We start from the raw sequence: 18,238 nt of genomic DNA on the forward strand, positions 1-18,238 counted from the left end.
TGTTGTGGTTTGACAGTGAGAAAGAAAAACAGCATATTTTCACAGCCATCATTTTATTTCGTGCAGTCAGTTTCAACAGTAAACTGTACATTGTTTCAAAATTATTGAGATTGTCTGTCAGAATGTTTATTGGAGTATTGTGTAAAATCAAGTAAACTGGACTAGAACATAGACATGGGAACATTGAGCATCTTGTCTTTCTATAGTAGTATGAACGGTAAGACATGGCATCAGAAGTATGACTTGTATGTTCATGGGATTGTTCAGAAATGGAACAGTCATAAGTGCACAGGGTTTTGTGCATAGTCCTCTTTCCAGTTACAGATAAAGTACTGGTATAATTGAAATAATTTAATTAGAAAAATCATAAAATTGCATATTTTATTGTTTCCTTGGGGGCCTGTTCAAGTGTGAGCATTTATAAGAAGTTGACAAAATGCACCTGCACAAAATTCTGCCAACTGAGGTTGCATGTAGCCTGTTACAGCATCACAAAGTTTGTCAGTGTTGCTGCCAACCCACTTCATTGTGGATGCACAGGTAGACCTTGTTCGGAGCATAGCCTGGGCAGGGGCATATGTTAAAGCCCCATGTAAATTGAGCTAATGACTGGTAACTGATAACTGTTAGGGCATTGTTTTGTGAAACCACCACAAGTAGTCATTACTGAGTGCTTTATTTTGAATAGCTCTTCATAGTATTACCCGAGTGTCACACTCGGGTTACGAACTGTTCCACATGCCTCCAGTGTGGGCTGCTCCACACCACCACCACCTACTTCTGCTGTCACACGGAGTACAAAAGTCTAAAAGGTTTCTTGTAGTGCAATGTTAAAACAATTCTTAGTTCTAGTTCTGTCCAGTAACTCTCACTTCAGACTGCATAATGTGTCCAAAATCGGCAGAAGTTATGGTTCTAGCAAAAATATGGAATCTGACTGGCACAGAACTTGCACTACCCCAATTCAGTCTCATGCAGAACTTTGAAATTCAGTTAAGTTATGGAACGTTCTTTAGAGATTGAGCATGTTTTTTCACTGTGTGTGTGTGTGTGTGTGTGTGTGTGTGTGTGTGTGTGTGTGTACACGTACCATCTGATAACCATGTTTGTTTTTCCTTTTAGTTCGGCAACTACGATGCAGTCGACACTGAATCCGGAGGCAGCCGAATTTGAGGTATGGAATGGGCATGGGAAGTAGATTGGTGCTAATCATTAAGAACTGGAGTCAGCTGACAATTTTAGTAAAAGCACTTACCTAGGATGGGACTAGAAATTGAATGTCAATGTATATAACCTATCCATATTTGATAGCTGGTTCCTGTGTGCATGAAAATAAAATTACAAATTTATTTTAATCCATTTGATGCTTTGCTCAGTCCTCTTTCATTACTAGTGTGATGCTCAGGTGGTTTATTCTGGGAAACTGAAAAATCATCCAGAATTTTTCAATTTGAACTTTGATAGAATGTGTTCATAGATTATTGGAAGATAATACTCTGCAACTAATAGGGCATACTGACAGTCCTCTGAATCTTTCATTTAGTGCTCTCCACACCCTCAAATTTGAGACTCATCTATTTCACAGAATTCATCAGATAGGTTGACGTTCCAAAGGGACAGCACTAGGATATGTATTTTCATGACGTAATAAAATACATACTCCAACCCCATCTGGATTGCTGCTTGGTTTTGGAATGCAGCTTGTTCTTGCAATATAATGGTAGGTTTTTGTATGCTGTTGAAGCCTGTTTACACTGAGTAAACATATGTACTTACATGTCAAAAATGTTAATGAAGCTCAACCAAATATGAGAGTTAAAGTGCAGCATATGTGACTTTGGCCTTTCAAGCATTTTGTTTCTGCTTACTGTATTAAAAGAAATGGTTGTTTCAGGTAACACAATGTAAGAAACAATTCATAATGGGTTTAATGCATTTGTAAGAGTTTAGTTTCATTGATTGGCTATGAACACAAGCAAGTTAACTGGTACATTCTAGTTTCAGCCTTTATAACCATATTATAAATTTAATGCTTCCAGAAACATTCCTGTGTACACTGAAACTTTCGAATGCTGAAAAGTGGAGCAGTAGCTCTTGTCAGTATTTGTGGCCATTGTGTAGCATAACAGTTAAGTGAATGAAGTAATGTACAGTGCCAGGAAAGAGATTTGTAAATGGTAAAATTTCTGTTTTAGGCTTGGTCCTGACTTCTGAAGGAAATGGACCTCCTAGACTCAGTGCTGCACTAGGTAAGTTATGTGCACACATAATGGGTGTATTGAGTACTTCACAACTTTGAAAATTGAATGATTTATTCATTTAACTTGGGCATGGATTTGGTGTCATTTTATAAGGAAATGTTTACTTTACACTACCATAGTCCCAATGTGACTTTGTTTGGTTACTCAGCACACACTCAATCTGAAGCTGAGGTCCTGGCCATGTGACCACAGTGTGTCACATATGACTTGTTCAGTTGCGGGGTATTCTGACTCAGAAATACAGTAGAGATGTCGAGGAATGTTCATGGGTTTTTCACTGATGCAAATTCTACTTTTCATTAATTTAACCTATTGCATGAGAAGTTGACTACACAGTAAATATAGCCTTTCCATTGTATCTTTCATCCAAATTGTTACTCTTCCACACAAGATCCTATAATCAGTCCTACTGTTTTTTAGGTCTTGTACGGTTTGAAGTGCGTATATTTACTTCACACATGGCAGTTGTACATGGGACTGGAGCTGTAGAAGAGAATGCTGGGTTGATTTTTGTAGGACTGAACATAAGGCCTAGTCCCACTTGATGTTTGCCATGTGCCAAGGGATGACTTCAGGATGTCATACTGAATATTTCCAGTAAAACACTTCGACCACTCAAAAATGATAGGCCTACGAGGAGGATCTTCACCATATTCTGTACAAAAATTACATTGTGTAGTTGGCCCACACTCGTCAAAATAAAGCACACACCATCTGCTGCTTCTGCTTGGGTTAGCACAATTTTGTACTAGCGTATCACACAAGTCAAAACAGTCAGTTTTCTGTCAACATGGCACCAAGCCTGTCTGTAAGTTACCTGTATAAGTTGGTCTAAATTTTCAAATTTGTAAAGTTCTTTTCTAATACACCCTGTACTGTAGTGTCATGCTTGCTCCAAGAATCAACTAGATTCTTGTGTGTGCATGTGTGGACATCATGGGTAATAGGCCTACTGGGGAAACTCGCCATGTAAAACAAAGAGTAACGCATCAAGCCTGGTACCCCAGTGGTGATCAGGGAACCCAGGTGTTTCTAAAGTAAAAAAAAAATAATTTGTGTGCCTCTTACAGTTTGTATCAATATTATTAATGTATTTATTGTATTACATATAGCTAATACACCTTAACTGAAAGATTCAATTGATTTTTAAGTAAATATTGAGTATGTGGCATATGTAGAACACTTTTTGCTTTAAAAACTAAAACTGTAAGGCAGTTAAAGAAAATTGCTGTTACCAGAATAAGACCATCCTTTCTCAAGAAGCTCTTTGACAACATTTTATTGACAAGGAGTATTGTGACTAAGTATAAAAATTATTGATCACCTATATTTTGATAATAAAAGTAGACAAAAATAGAAACTAATTTTTTATATTAAGTCAATTGCATTTAGTACTACATTTCATAAGCAGTGTCTGTTGGAACATTATCTGGGACAAGTTTCATCTAATGAATTAAGAAAAATGGCTGTGTATTCCAGCTTACTGTGGTTCAGAAGTACTTGGCTGTTCCTTCCAAATGTTTATTTCTGAGTTTGTGGGACATGAGAACATTTATTTTTCCAAATACAGTGGCTTTTTCTTATATTTCCCCATATTTCCAAATCTGTCGCCTGTTCACTTCTGTCCCATTTGCTACGTAATACAAGTGGCTGACACAGCCACTTTCATTCTCATCATAACTCGGTGAGTATTCACAAAAGACGTAAGTATGCTCCTAGTCCCCATCAACTTCTGCAGAACAATTATTTGTCCAATTTTAAAGAAAATGCAATTATGACTAAAAATGGAACACACCTACACAGGTGAAAAATTTAGCTGTGGGCTTTTTCGTGGTTAGTATGAATTGGCAATGTTTTCTCGTGCGAATGTAAAATGTATTGCAGAAAAATTGGTCACGTTTTTCTCACCGGAGCTAATTAACTACTCTATGTTTATGATAACTTTCTCCAATTGATTAACAAAAACATTCAAAAAGATGTGTGTGTATGCTGTCATGAAGCTAGTCCACTCAACATCTTTGGTGTCTGTGGCCGTCAGCCAGCTACTTCATCTTGAGGTTGGCAAGGATAGAGGCTTGGTGACTGGCTATTTGTCGTAGGTTCTGTGTTAGTAATGGCAGATTCCAATAAATACTTAAGGTTTGGTGGTTTCAGTGAATTTCAGGCATTTTCTCGTATTGGAGACAATGCTGTGGCTGACGGTCCACCCTTAATGACAGGTCAGTGGCATTTGTATAGAGTTGACAGTAGTAACGGACAAGCAACACTGTGAAATAACCACATAAATCAATGTGGGATTTACAATGAGTGTCTGCTAGGACGGTGCAGGAAAATGTGGTATTGATAGGCTATTGCAGCAGACTGACGAAAATGCCTTCGCTAACATCAGGAAATCACCAGCAGCACCTCTTGTTGGCCTCGGAGCATATCAGTTGGACCCTAGGTGACCAGATCTCAGGTGGTAATAGCTGATGGTATGGTTGGTGTGGTGTAGGCCCCATGAAGCCATGGACCCAAATTAACACTACACTGTGCAAGCTAGTGGTGATGGCTGTGTTTACATGGAATGGAATGGGTCCTGTAGTCCAACAGAAATATTGGCTGGAATGGTTGTTTTCAGCCATTTGGTGACCAAAAATAGATAATATTTTTATGGATGACAACATACCATGTCTCTAGGTTAGTACTGTTTGCATCTGGCTTGAAGAGCATTATGGTCAGTTCGAGCAAATGGTTTAGCCACTCACATTCCACGTCATCAGTCGAATTGAACACTTACGGGATATACTCGAGATGTCAGTTCATGCTCAGTACCTTCACTGGCAACACTTCACCAATTGAGAACATCTGTAGAGGCACCATGGTTCAGTATTTGTGCAGGGAACTTCCAACAACTTGTTCACTCCATGCCACCAGCTGCTGAACTACACTGGGCAAATGGAGATAACAAGATATTAGGAGGTACCACACGACTTCTGTCACCTCTCAGTACAGCTCTGACTAAGCCTCGAATTGGTTTGCCACAACCACATTGAGATTCGTCACACTCGAACCTGTTTAGATAAACAGTGCTCCTGTCCACAGTTGATTTTGATTAGATGTTGCAGAACGACAGTTGTGAGCAGGTCCGCAATTGAAGACTTTGGCCAATAGGAGTGTGACATGACTTCTGTCAGAACTCTGTACAGGTCAGTTCACCAGGTGGAGTTGTTTGATATTTTCTGCATTTCTTATGACACTGTGAATGTCAACCAATTGGCAACTAATTCTCTGGCAGCTGCCAAGAGACAGGCTATATCAAAAACTGCAGGAACTACCATAGATATCAATTACTGTTAAATGAAGGGTTATTGGGAAGTACCATACTGGATTTCCTACTTGACAGTTTGTGTACTGTAATAAGCATGTTACGAAAGCAAGTATCTGAAGGGAACAGCATATGAAATATTTAAAAAATAAATTTTTTGTATGATTTGTTAAAATTGTCAAATGATAAGACAGTTAAGGCCTTCATGATGCCTCAGCTACAGCACAACAAACACTAAAGTTTCACAACTTGATCATGGTGTAATAATTATAAGTGCAGAGTAACAAAGTATGAAATAGCTGGTTCGTGTCCTGTGATGTGAGCTCTTACATTTCTTTCTGGGTTGGTGTTTCTAAAAGGTATGAGACTTGTACCATTAATATAATTCTACCTCTATGTATTGATTGTAAATCGGCGAGTATCACTTCCTGGGTTGGTGTATTAAGAAAACATAGTAAGTTTCAAAATAAACTCGTGCAAGCACTTCAGTCTCTCCTTTCACCACTGGCTGGTCCTCATGAATGCAGAACGTCACATATTTATAAAAAAAAATTAGGGGCTAACTTACCCTTCAGTAAAGAGAAAGCATAAACCAAAGATATCTTTACTTGAGGTTATTGTTATTGTATTGGATGTCATGCTTGCCTCATGCATTTTCAACTGAATGATCACACATGTCAATAGACAGCTCTTCATGAATACAGCATGTGACCTCAGAAAGTCCCATGCACAGTCTTGTGAACTGTTCCCACGTCAGGCCATACTAAGAGTCAGTGTAATAAGTTGGCCACAGTGCTCGCTTGCCTCACATTAAATTTAAAAAAACCAATTCATTGTGAAAGAAGGAACTCCGTATAATCAAGAAGTCTACTACAGTTGGTCTCATGAACAATAGCAGTGCAGGTCAAGGCAGGACTAATTATTGTGTTGATGGTTTCAAGTGACATTAGCGGTATGTCCATACTGGACTTTTGAGCTTGAAGAAAGCATGTATCCCATACATTTCTCCTTGTTTATGTAGTATTTGTCACATTCCACAACCGTCAGCAATGACAAATGGAATAAATCGGCAACCACTTTAAGATTGTGTTAAGTGCTCTTACTGGCTGACATCAGCACACTGAGTGCCACTGAATTCTCGTTGCAGTGGGGAATGCTTGACTATATTAGCAGAACAGACCTAAGCTCAGCTGCTGTTGTCTGTGAACACAACTACAAAACACGTCCTATTGAAATTGGGTGTTTCCTGTGGTTGCAGCAATGAGAAGAGTATGAATGCTAGTCATCTGGTTCGTGATGCAACGCATTCCACTAAATTTCGTCTAAATAAAACTACGTGTTAACTCAAATGGCAGAGATTCACCTGTACATGTAAGAAGAAATTAAGTAGACCCCTCCACACCTCCCCCAGCCCCCCAGGGGGCTCGCGGTCCTTTCGTGAGTACGTGCGTGGCGAGCACGGGGCCCCGAGCTATTGCAGCCTTCCTTCTTTTTCCGGGCTGCATTTCCTTTCCCTTCCCCTCCTTTCCTGTCCTTCATCCTTCCCTCCGACCTCTCCTCTCCCTCTCTTGGTGTCCCTACTTATGGTGTCCTTCCTTATGTTGGCCCTGCTATTCTCCTGGTTCTGTTGACCTTGCAATTCGGCCTTGTTCTGTAATTCCTTCATCCTTTTGGTATTCTCTGGTCCCCTCTGGGGTTTGACCTCCATCACTAAATTTTCTTCCGTAGTGTGAGCCATTTGGGGAAGAGCACCTTACCTAGTGTCTCCGGCGTGTGCCATCATCATTGATTCCATCGTTTCCTTTACGTCGTTGTTTGACGCTAGGGTCCATAGCCAGCACGGTAGCCAGCCCGTGTGGTGGGGTCGCTATGTACCCTTTTGGTTGAGCCCCCTGAAAACACAGGGATCACACGTCTGATGCCTGAGCTGTGACCTCCTCATGTAAGCCTAGGAGTGGTTGCTTGTCGTCCTGGAGCATCGGAACTCCCAGCAATGGCCGCCGTGCCAGACGGCCCTTGCTGTGGCTGGGTGGCGCCCATGAGGAGAGCCCCTGATCGGAGTGGGTGGTATCAGGGCGGACACTATGCTCATGAAACGCATAAGAGTCCACAACTCTGGCCGTTCTCCGGCCGTCTCTTTGACTGGAAAAGATTCTTCACGTGCTGCTTCCTCTGCCCCTTCCGCCTTCCCTTCCGTGGCTACCCCCTGGGAGGAGGGCCAGGCTCGTCGGCTGGGGGCGAAACCTTTCCCTCGCTATCTGGTTTGCGCCAGAACTGATGGGGATACTTTTACTCATACGAAACCTATGTTTTTTGTTGAACACATCGAAGACAAGTTTGGCGAGGTGGATTCTATCAGCAAGATGCGGTCTGGGTCGCTGTTGATTAAAACCGCTTCAGCTACCCAGTCTGCAGCTCTCCGTGCCTGTACCCATCTTGGTACGATTCCTGTGTCAATTACCCCACACCAGTCCTTGAACATGGTGCAAGGTGTAATTTTCCATAGAGACCTCCTCCTTCAATCTGATGAGGAACTTCGGGACAATCTAAGCCGGCGGGGGGTTCACTTTGTTCGGCGGGTTCAGAGGGGTCCGAAGGACAACCGCGTTGACACTGGTGCCTTTATCTTGGCCTTTGAAGGGGACACCCTCCCTGAGAAGGTCAAGATTATGGTCTATCGGTGTGACGTGAAGCCATACATCCCACCACCTATGCGATGTTTCAAGTGTCTGCGTTTTGGCCACATGTCTTCGCGCTGTTCGCAGGCCCCCCTCTGTGGTGACTGTGGACATCCGTTCCATGAGGGAAGTTCCTGTGTTCCCCCTCCTGTGTGCGTAAATTGTCGTGGAAATCATTCTTCACGGTCACTGGATTGCCCAGTGTATCAGAAAGAGAAAAAGATACAGGAGTATAAGACTCTTGATCGTCTCACCTATACCGAGGCCCGTAAAAAGTATACACGCCTTCATCCAGTGACCCTGACAACTAGTTATGCTTCAGCAGTATCTTCACCCCCTCCTCCTCATTCCTTACCCCAGTCCCAAACCCCTTTCCTCCGCCCTCCCCCTGCGGTTCCCACACCATCCCCCCCGGGCACCGCTTCCTCTCCCCGGCTGGAGAAGTGTCCTGCTTCTTCGGCGTCTGCCGGTCATGGGCGCCCCTCGCGGGATCCCCCTTCCCGGCACCTTCCAGGCCAAAGGTCTGCTGCCACGCGGCCACCACGAGAACCACGGTCTGCGGGCCCTCAGATCGCCCGCTCTCTTTCTGTTCCCGATCTTGCTGTGGCTGGCTCCATTTTGTTGCACAGCCCTCCACGATCCCAAACAGAAAGAAAGAAGAAGCACAAGTCCCGGGACAAGGAGTCTCTGGTATCGCCAGAGGTCTCGTCCCCATCTTCACAACCTAACTCTGACCTGTTATTCATGGATGTCGCCCCCTCCTTGTCGGTGACGGGTGGTGACCCACCGGCATGACTGACATTAGCCTGTTCACCCCCCAATTGACTCATCGTTCTTTGGCTATCCAGTGGAACTGTAATGGCTATTATCGTCACCTACCGGAGTTGCAATCCCTTCTTTCGTTTTACTCTGCGGCTTGTGTGGTTCTACAAGAAACTCATTTTACTGGTGGTCACTCACCAACCCTCCGTGGCTTCCGTGCTTTCTGTCGAAATCGGGTCGGCCCCCTACGGGCGTCTGGTGGAGTTTGCACGTTGGTCCGAACGGACATTGCCAGCACGTGGATTCCTCTCCAAACTACATTGGAAGCAGTTGCTGTTAGGATCCACCTGGACTCTGGAGTCACAATTTGCAATCTGTATCTCCCTCCTGACAGAACTCCTACACCTGCCTCCTTAAGTGCCCTCCTTCAGCAACTTCCTCCTCCCTTCCTTATACTTGGCGATTTTAATGCACATCATCCCTTGTGGGGCAGTGCATTTCCATCTAGTCGGGGTCATCTCATTGACCAGTTTATTACCGACCACGACTTGTGCCTTCTTAACGATGGCTCCCCAACCCATTTCAGTGCCGGTCATGGTAGCTTTTCTGCCATTGATCTTTCTCTCTCTTCTCCCTCCCTCCTCCCTTCCCTAAAATGGTCACCGCACGACGACCTTTGCGATAGTGACCACTTCCCGTTGATTCTCTCGCTCCCTTCCCGCTCCCCCATGGACAGATCACCTCGTTGGTCCTTCCAACGTGCCAATTGGCCTCTGTATACTGCACAGGTCGTTTTTTCTCCCTCATTGTCGGATGGTATTGATGATGTCATACGTGACATGTCTGACGCGATTGTTCACGCTGCTAGCCTTGCTATCCCGCGCTCATCTGGACCATTTCGCCGCCGGCAGGTCCCTTGGTGGAGTTCCGACATTGCCGTTGCCATCCGTGATCGCCGTCGAGCTTTGCAACACCTTAAGAGGCATCCATCCGTTGCCAATCTTATTACCTTTAAACGCCTTCGCGCAAGGGCCCGTTACTTAATCAAACGGAGCAAACGGATGTGTTGGGAACGCTTTGTTTCTTCCCTCGGTTCTGCTGTCCCTCTGTCGCGGGTATGGGCTACACTTCGCTCTCTCCAAGGTTGCCATCGGCAGTCTACCCTCCCGGGTCTTCACCTCCCGGATGGCCTTTGCACGGACCCGTTGATTCTCGCGGAACACCTTGCGACCCATTTTGCAACAGCGTCGGCATCAGCCTCCTATCCGGCTGCTTTCCTTCCCCAGAAACAGCGGGCCGAAGCTTCCGCCTTATGTTTTACCCCCAGCCAGTCAGAATCATACGACGACGCTTTTACTGAATGGGAACTTCTTTCCGCACTCTCCTCTTCTCATGATACGGCCCCTGGCCCAGACTTCATTCATAACCAACTGCTTCAACATCTCAGTGCTCCACAACAGCGACATCTTCTCCGGGTATTTAACCGTATTTGGCTCCAGGGTGACTTCCCTTCTCAATGGAGGGATAGCATCGTGGTTCCCGTCATTAAGCCCGGTAAGAACCCCCTGTTCGTCGACAGCTATCGGCCAATTAGTCTGACGAACGTTGTTTGTAAGTTACTTGAACGGATGGTAGCCCGTCGGCTCACTTGGGTCCTCGAATCTCGGCGTCTGTTGTCCCCTTACCAGTGTGGCTTCCGAGAGGGACGGTCTCCGATCGATCATTTACTTCGCTTGGAATCCGCAGTTCGGCAGGCCTTTTCCCAGCGCCGCCATTTGGTTGCTGTATTTTTCGACCTTCGCAAGGCCTATGATACGGCTTGGCGCCATCATATTTTACTTACACTTCATGAGTGGGGTCTTCGGGGCCCACTCCCGATTTTTATCCGCCAGTTCTTGTTTCATCGTTCGTTTAGGGTTAGGGTTGGTACAGTTTTGAGTTCTCCGCGAACCCAGGAGAATGGCATCCCTCAGGGTTCCGTATTGTGTGTACTTCTGTTCCTCATTGCTATAGATGGACTTGTGGCCTCCGTCGGTCCTTTGGTCACTCCTGCTCTGTATGTGGATGATTTCTGCATTTGGGTTAGTTCCTCTTCGATGGCCGCTGCAGAGCGTCAGCTCCAGGGTGCTATACGGCGTGCCTCTGCATGGACCATCTCACACGGATTTCAGTTTTCTCCTTTAAAATCGCGAGTGGTCCACTTTTGTCGCCGTGTGACAGTCCACCCCAATCCAGAGCTCTATCTCAATGCACAACGATTACCTGTGGTCCCACAGTTTCGTTTCCTTGGCCTTCTTTTCGACAACAAGCTCACTTGGCTGCCTCATATCAGACGCCTGAAGATAGGATGTTTCCGTAAACTAAATGTCCTTCGCTTCCTTGCACACACCTCTTGGGGTGCTGACCGTTCCACTCTCCTCCACCTTTATCGGGCCTTAGTGTTGTCTCGCTTGGACTATGGTTGTCAAGTTTACGGTTCAGCTGCCCCTTCTACATTGCACCTCTTGGATCCGGTCCACCATCGTGGTATCCGTTTGGCCATCGGTGCCTTCCCGACTAGCCCTGTAGATAGTCTCCTGGTTGAGGCTGGGATCCCCCCCCTTTCCGTTCGGCGCTCCCAGCTTCTGGTTTCGTATGCAATCGCTGTCCGTTCCTCTCCCACTCATCCTTCCTATTCTATCCTGTTCCCTGCCCAAGGAAGTCGCCCACCTGACTCCCGCCCTCGGGCGGGTTTACCGGTTGGGCTCCGCCTAGCGTCTCTTCGCCGTGATTTTCAGCTTCCTTCCTTTTCCTGTATCTCACGTTCCCTCCCCAACACACCTCCTTGGTTAGTTCCTCGGCCCCGAGTTCGGATGGATCTCTGCCGAGGTCCGAAAGATTCCGTTCCCCCGATGGTGTTCCGTTGTTTTTTCCGCCGCATTTTATCTGAGTTTCGGGATGCTGTTGTGTTTTACACTGATGGCTCTAAATCTGCTGATCGTGTGGGCTATGCCTTCACCTCCTCTGTAGGCATGGAAAATCATCTCCTGCCAAATGCATGTGGGGTGTTCACTGCGGAATTGATGGCGGTCTCCCGGGCCCTGGCCTTTATTAAACAGTCCAAGCTCAATCGCGTTTTGTTATGTACAGACTCAATGAGTGGCCTTCAGGCACTTGACCAGTGTTTCTCCCGTCATCCCTTGGTCTCCTCCATCCATGACCATCTCGCTGATCTCCACCATGCTGCTTGCTCTGTTAGCTTCCTTTGGGTCCCTGGCCATGTGGGCATCCAAGGAAATGAGCTTGCTGATCGTTTGGCTGGGGGAGCAGTCACTTACCCCCCATTCCCTGTCACCCCTCCTGTGGCGGATTTACGGCTTCATCTCAAATCCCACTTTGCGCAATCATGGGCCACATCCTGGGAGGCTACCTCCTTGTCTAATAAACTTCGTGCGATTAAGGTGACACCTGTCCCATGGCGTTCTTCCTTACGCCTCTCGCGAAAGGACTCAACCACCCTCTGTCGTCTTCGCATCGGCCATACCAGGCTGACCCATGGTTTTCTTTTGCGTGGTGAGCCACCCCCACTTTGTGGTTGTGGAGCTTTCCAGTCAGTGGCCCACATTTTGGTGGAATGCCCCCTTCTTTTAGCTCTGCGTACTAAGTACAGACTTCCCTGCACTTTACCCTTAATATTAGCAGACGATTCCCGGATGGTTGAACTGGTTCTCAGTTTCCTCCGTGAAAGTGGTTTTTATTCTCAGTTTTAAGGATTTTCATCTCCCTCTGGAGTAGGGGCAGGGCGGTGAGGGTTGGGATGTCTCCCACTGTAGGCTGTGCTTGGAGATTCCTGACTCCCCTCCCTGGCCATGTTCTATCTTTTTTCCCTTTTACTGTTTTTATCGCCTTTTAGGTTTGTTTAATCCCTTTTACAATCCGCCCTTTTACACTCTGGCGGTTGAACGCTTTTAAATAGCATGTGGTCTTGCTTGTACTGCTTCACAGGTGGGATATTTCCTCTCTTGAGTTTGCCCATTTACTGACTTCCCTCCTTGTGTTTTTATCATTGACGACACAACTGCACTTTTTTTTTTAGCCTTTTACTTTTTACCTTTATCGTTTTTGACTCTTCTGAGCTGTCCCTCTGTCGGAACTGACCGTCTTTGTAACAAGGGACTGATGACCTTGCTGTTTGGTCCCTTCAACCCCAATCAACCAACCAACCAACACCTCCCCCAGGGGACTTGTGGTTCTTACACGAGTTTGTGTATGGTGCACACTGGGCCCTGAGCTACTGTGGCTCATTCCCATGCTGTTTCCTTTATTATGCCCCTCTTTTCGTGGGCTCCTTCACCTCTGCCCACTCTTTCCAATCTCTCGGCGCTCTCATGTCGACCTGGATACGTCACATTTCTTGTATTCCTTCCTGTTCTTGTTCTCCTTGTCTTTCTTTTTCAGTGTTTCTGGTCCTCCTTTGTGGACTGACCTCCTCACCTACATTTCCTCTCCCTGATATTTGCCATTCGGGGAAGAACTTCGCTCCCAAGCATCTACAGCATGGATTCCTTCCGCCCTTCTCTTTCTTCCTTGCTGTAACTCAATCCCATGTGCTATTTGCCAATTAAAAATACAGTTGCTCTCCTTCATTGCTTCTAACATCTCTGCTGCCACATTTAAGAATTTATTACAATTTTACATTATAAGGCAATTTAAAGAAAATACCTTTGGGGCTTACATTTACCTACACACAAAAATAAATGTTTCATTGCCCTCTTTGAAAGATACTTTTTAGTTTTATAACATAGAAAATAAAAAGTTGAATTCAATTGAATGTAGTGGTCAGGTAGCAGGTAAACTTTCACATAGGAACTTTTTTAATTTTGGTATTTACAACAATTGTCTTTAATCTTTATGGTCCGACAGATCAGTCATCTCATTAAAACATCCACAAATTATGGTAAAAGTCATAAGTTCCATAAATGTCACTTCACCTGTAAACATAATTTGACAAAGGAGAAAACGCATGAATGTATTCTTTACTGTACTCTTGGCATGCACTTGTCCATGTTTCATCGAAAAATTTCTGCTTTGGACATTTCATTAGTTTGGTCTGCTGATAAAATGTACTGGCTTGAGCACACAGTGGCGGCAGTGTGGTGAGAACAGTCATCGCTCCGAGCACATCATCAACTGTGCAGACAAGTGAAGCAAGTTGATAAGCAGTGGCGGCACTGTTGCCACTAACTCCATCTCGTAGGAGTGACGTCACTGTCACACGGCACATTTCATGTATCTTGCTGCTGACCGGTGGGACAATGAAAGCAGGCACGTGTGATGGAGCTGGGTTGCTGTGTGGGCACACGTGTTGCCAATCCAATTGATGGTTGTTCCATTTGTGAAAAACATAAAATATGGCAGAATAAGTCTTCCATATATCACTGCACACTGTAGCAACATAGGAAAAATGTTCTGAGTAGCACATGTATTGTCTTGTGTTGTGTGAAGTGTCGCTCTAGCATGAATGTAAACTGTCACTGTTCATTCACTAGAACATTAACAATTCACACAACTGAAGTTCGTCACAGTTTTAAAGTGGTTCATAGTTTGAATAACAACAAACACGACTCAGCAGTCTGTTATGCTTACTTAGTGCAGTTACCACACATGGTGTACCCTCTGGGGGCTCATCACACTTTGAGGGGTTCATGCTTGGCTACCACACGTCCCCAGCCTTCATAGCATCGTTTCCCTTCTGTGGTGCATGTCTATCCTCCTCCTATTCTTTTTCCTTTTCTGTGGGAAACATATCTGGATGTTCCACATTGTCTGTCACTGACATAAGAACAGTCTCACCACTGTCTTTCATTCCCTCATTTGCTTGATTCCCTTCTCCCTTCTTTACTGCACTTGGGCATTTGAGGTTCCTCTTTCTTCCTTCTCATACGCTCCTGATGGCCGGCACACATGTCTGCTGCATAACAGGTGACTGTGTAACATGTGATTTTTAGCCCTGGGTCAACAGGCAGGGTTTTTACGTACACCCTGGCCCAGGAAGGGGTGATTGCCTGAGCTGCCAAATTCCCAAATGGTCCTTCAGTCAGGTGTTCGGAGGTGTGACCTGAGGTGTAAACAATCACCAAAGGCAGGTGTGCCCCCCTGTGAAGGGGACCTCCAGTTAGAAAGAGCATGCTACTGGAGATGCTGGCAATCGTGGAGATTTTCTCACAATGAACCGATCATCACAATTAACATCTACAAAACATAAAGGTAATGAGGCTAATAACTCAAAGACCCTGTCAGCTGCAACGTGGTTCCTTGTGGTTTCACGTATTGAAGATGGTCAGTCCTTAGCAATGGTAAATCGGTTCATTTTTCAAAATTGTGTTTATGCCATTGCCGGCCTTTGAAATCCTGCTCTCGTTTAGAGGTGTGGCACTTTGCTTTTGTAGACAACTTCGGATTCTCAAGCTGAACAACTGGCTATCCTTTCTGTGTCATTGTCCATAGAACTTAGAATTCTTCCTGTGGTGTTCCATACATTAGGCTGCTAGACAGTCTGACGGAGGCTGAAATCCAATCTAACCTCTCAGATTAAGTTGCCGGGTGATCAAAAAGGTAGATTTCTCATAAGTGCACACCTGCTTTCTTTTTCTCACCTCTGACAAAGTAGTGCTTCCGTCCAGAATCAAAATAGGCTATGAAATTACCACAGTCTGACCCTACATTCTCAACCCTATACCCTGCTATGAGTGTCATAAATTCAACCACACCAGAACGTCTTGTGACACGCACCCAAATATCTAACCTGTGGTAAGGATGCATATGAGGGCATCGTCCACCTCCTTCTCTGTGCTGTATCAATTTCATGGCAGTCATGCTGCTGCCTCTTGGGATTGTCCTGTGTATCATTATCAGCAGGAGATCCACATAAAGGAAAAAGAGCCTTCCCCAGTCACCTGCAAGTTATTGGCTAGTCGCAAGCTGTGTGTTCTCCACTTAGTTCTCTTCTTGCTACCTCTCACTCCATGAATGACATGGCCACACAGACATGTGACCTCAAATTCAGCTCTGAGACTGTGAAATTGCCCAGTATCAAAATAGCATCACCATCCCTCTGTCCAGTTGTGCAACAAGCCACCAGACTCTAGCCTCAAGGAGTGAAGCCACCAGGTACACAACCTGTGACCGGAAGACAAAAGGAGTTCTCCTGTGAACACTCCCTACATCCCTCCAGCCAAACACCAGTGTCTTCCTCTGCTAACTGGAAAGGTTCAAAGAAGTCCAACAAAGGCAAACAGTCTTCTCCATGGCCATCTTGAAGATTCTCTTCAATGGTTTTGCCATGTGATACCTTAGCCTGACCAGCTTGTATGTCGCCACTGCCCACCACAAACAGGTTTCCTGCGTTGCACTCCACACACTTACAGCACAAGCAAGTCGATGATTCTGTTGACCTCATGGAGCAGGATCCTCCTCCTATGCAGTGTAGCTGCAAGTCTTCAGACTGTCAATCAACAGTACTGAGATGACGCCCATTCATTTCTTCCTCCTCATGCCGCCTCGAATGGAACATTGGTAGCCTTCTGCCCCACAAAGAAAATTTATGGCTGTTTTTAGCATCACACCATCCCCTTGTACTCTGCCTTCAGCAAAGAAAATTCTATTCTTATGACTGCTTTGAGCTTTCACATTTCTCTCCAGTTTGTTTACACCTCCCCACCCCCCCACCACCCCCTCCCAAGGTCAGCATTCCATCTCCTGCAGGCATCATGCTGAATGAGATTCATAGGCAACCCATCTCACTGACAGCCCATCTTCAAGTTGTTGCAATTGACCTTTTCCTGCCTCACCTGATGTTTTCCCTTTGTACCGTTTATATCCCTCCATTATTCGATGTCACCAGGTCAGACTTCCTGTAGCTTGTTGGGCAGCTACCTCACGCATTTCTACTACTCAATGGCTTTAATGTGCATAATCCCCTTAAAGGTTCTCCTAGAACCTGGCAGAGGTGCCCTCTTGGCTGACCTTAATCAACTCAACCTCTTCTGCCTTAACACTGGAGTTCCCATTTTCCTTCCCAACTCCTCACATACTCACTTCCATTTGGACTTATCCTTTTGCAATGCGCAGCTTGCTATCGTCTTGAGTGGTCCGTTCTTTCTTACGCCTACGAGAGAGACCATTTCCCATGTGCTATATGCTGACTCCTACCCCATCTGTGTGCATACCCAAATTGCAACTTACTAAGGTTGATTAGCAGCTGTACTCCTCCCTGGCCACATTCAAAGAACAAGATTTCCAGTCATGATGACCAGGTGCAATATCTCACAAGCATTACCCTTTCTGCTGCAGAATGTTCCATTCCTCAAACTTCCTCTTCACCACATCATGTCCCTGTCCCTTGGTGGACTGAGGCATGGGCTAACACAAATCCTGCCCTGATTTGTCCTCTCAGTATTTTTAACAGTCATCCTATGGTGGCAAACTGCATTCATTACAAAAAGAAGCATTCCAAGTAGCTCTCTGGGACCGAGATCAATTTGCCAGTTATCGGCCTCCTGTTAGAAATGCCACCAGAGGGTACTACCCATGGTTCGGAGCAGACTTTGTCGGGATAGTTTACATATGTCTTAAAGGGTCTACCATTTCAGTTCCCCCAATGTCTCTGTGACACTCTGCTATGGCATAAACAAACCTGTAGCAATTTGTGCTGCCCCTCCTTGTATACATGAAATATCCCCTGTTAGTAGTATCTGGTACAAGTCTGACACACGTGAGCAATTTCTAAGATGGATCACATGACTGACTGCTTTTTAATCTCTTTCGTAAACTGATTGCACTTCACCAGTATTATACCAATCACTGAAATCTACCACCTGCTTTACCCATGAGTGAACCAATGTGAACATTAGATTTCATTTACCCAAAATATAGGATACTATGGTTCTTTTCCCTTTTGTAAAGTGCACAGTTCTAAATTTCTGACCATTTAGAGCATGTTGCCAATTTCTGCCCCATGTTGCAATCTTATCAAGTAACTGCATCATCTCCAAAACGCCTGATTTTACTATTAATATGGTCTGCAAGATCATTAATATACAATACGAAAAGCAAGGGACCAACACACTTCTCTGGAGCACATCCCAGTTACTTCCAAATCTGACGATGACTCTCCATGTAAGATAAAATGATGTGTCCTCTACCACAAAGTTCTCAACTCAGTCATAAATTTCACTTGATACCCCATGATT

General features: G+C 45.1%; 1 long non-coding RNA gene across 1 annotated transcript in view; it reads right to left on the bottom strand.

Annotated features, from left to right (window-relative positions):
• The window catches only part of LOC126291927 (uncharacterized), a 185,194-nt gene that overhangs the window by 130,391 nt on the left and 36,565 nt on the right, over window positions 1-18,238 (bottom strand). The window lies entirely within an intron of this gene.

This window comes from Schistocerca gregaria, chromosome 9 (genome assembly GCF_023897955.1).
Source record: "Schistocerca gregaria isolate iqSchGreg1 chromosome 9, iqSchGreg1.2, whole genome shotgun sequence".
Taxonomy (NCBI): domain Eukaryota; kingdom Metazoa; phylum Arthropoda; class Insecta; order Orthoptera; family Acrididae; genus Schistocerca; species Schistocerca gregaria.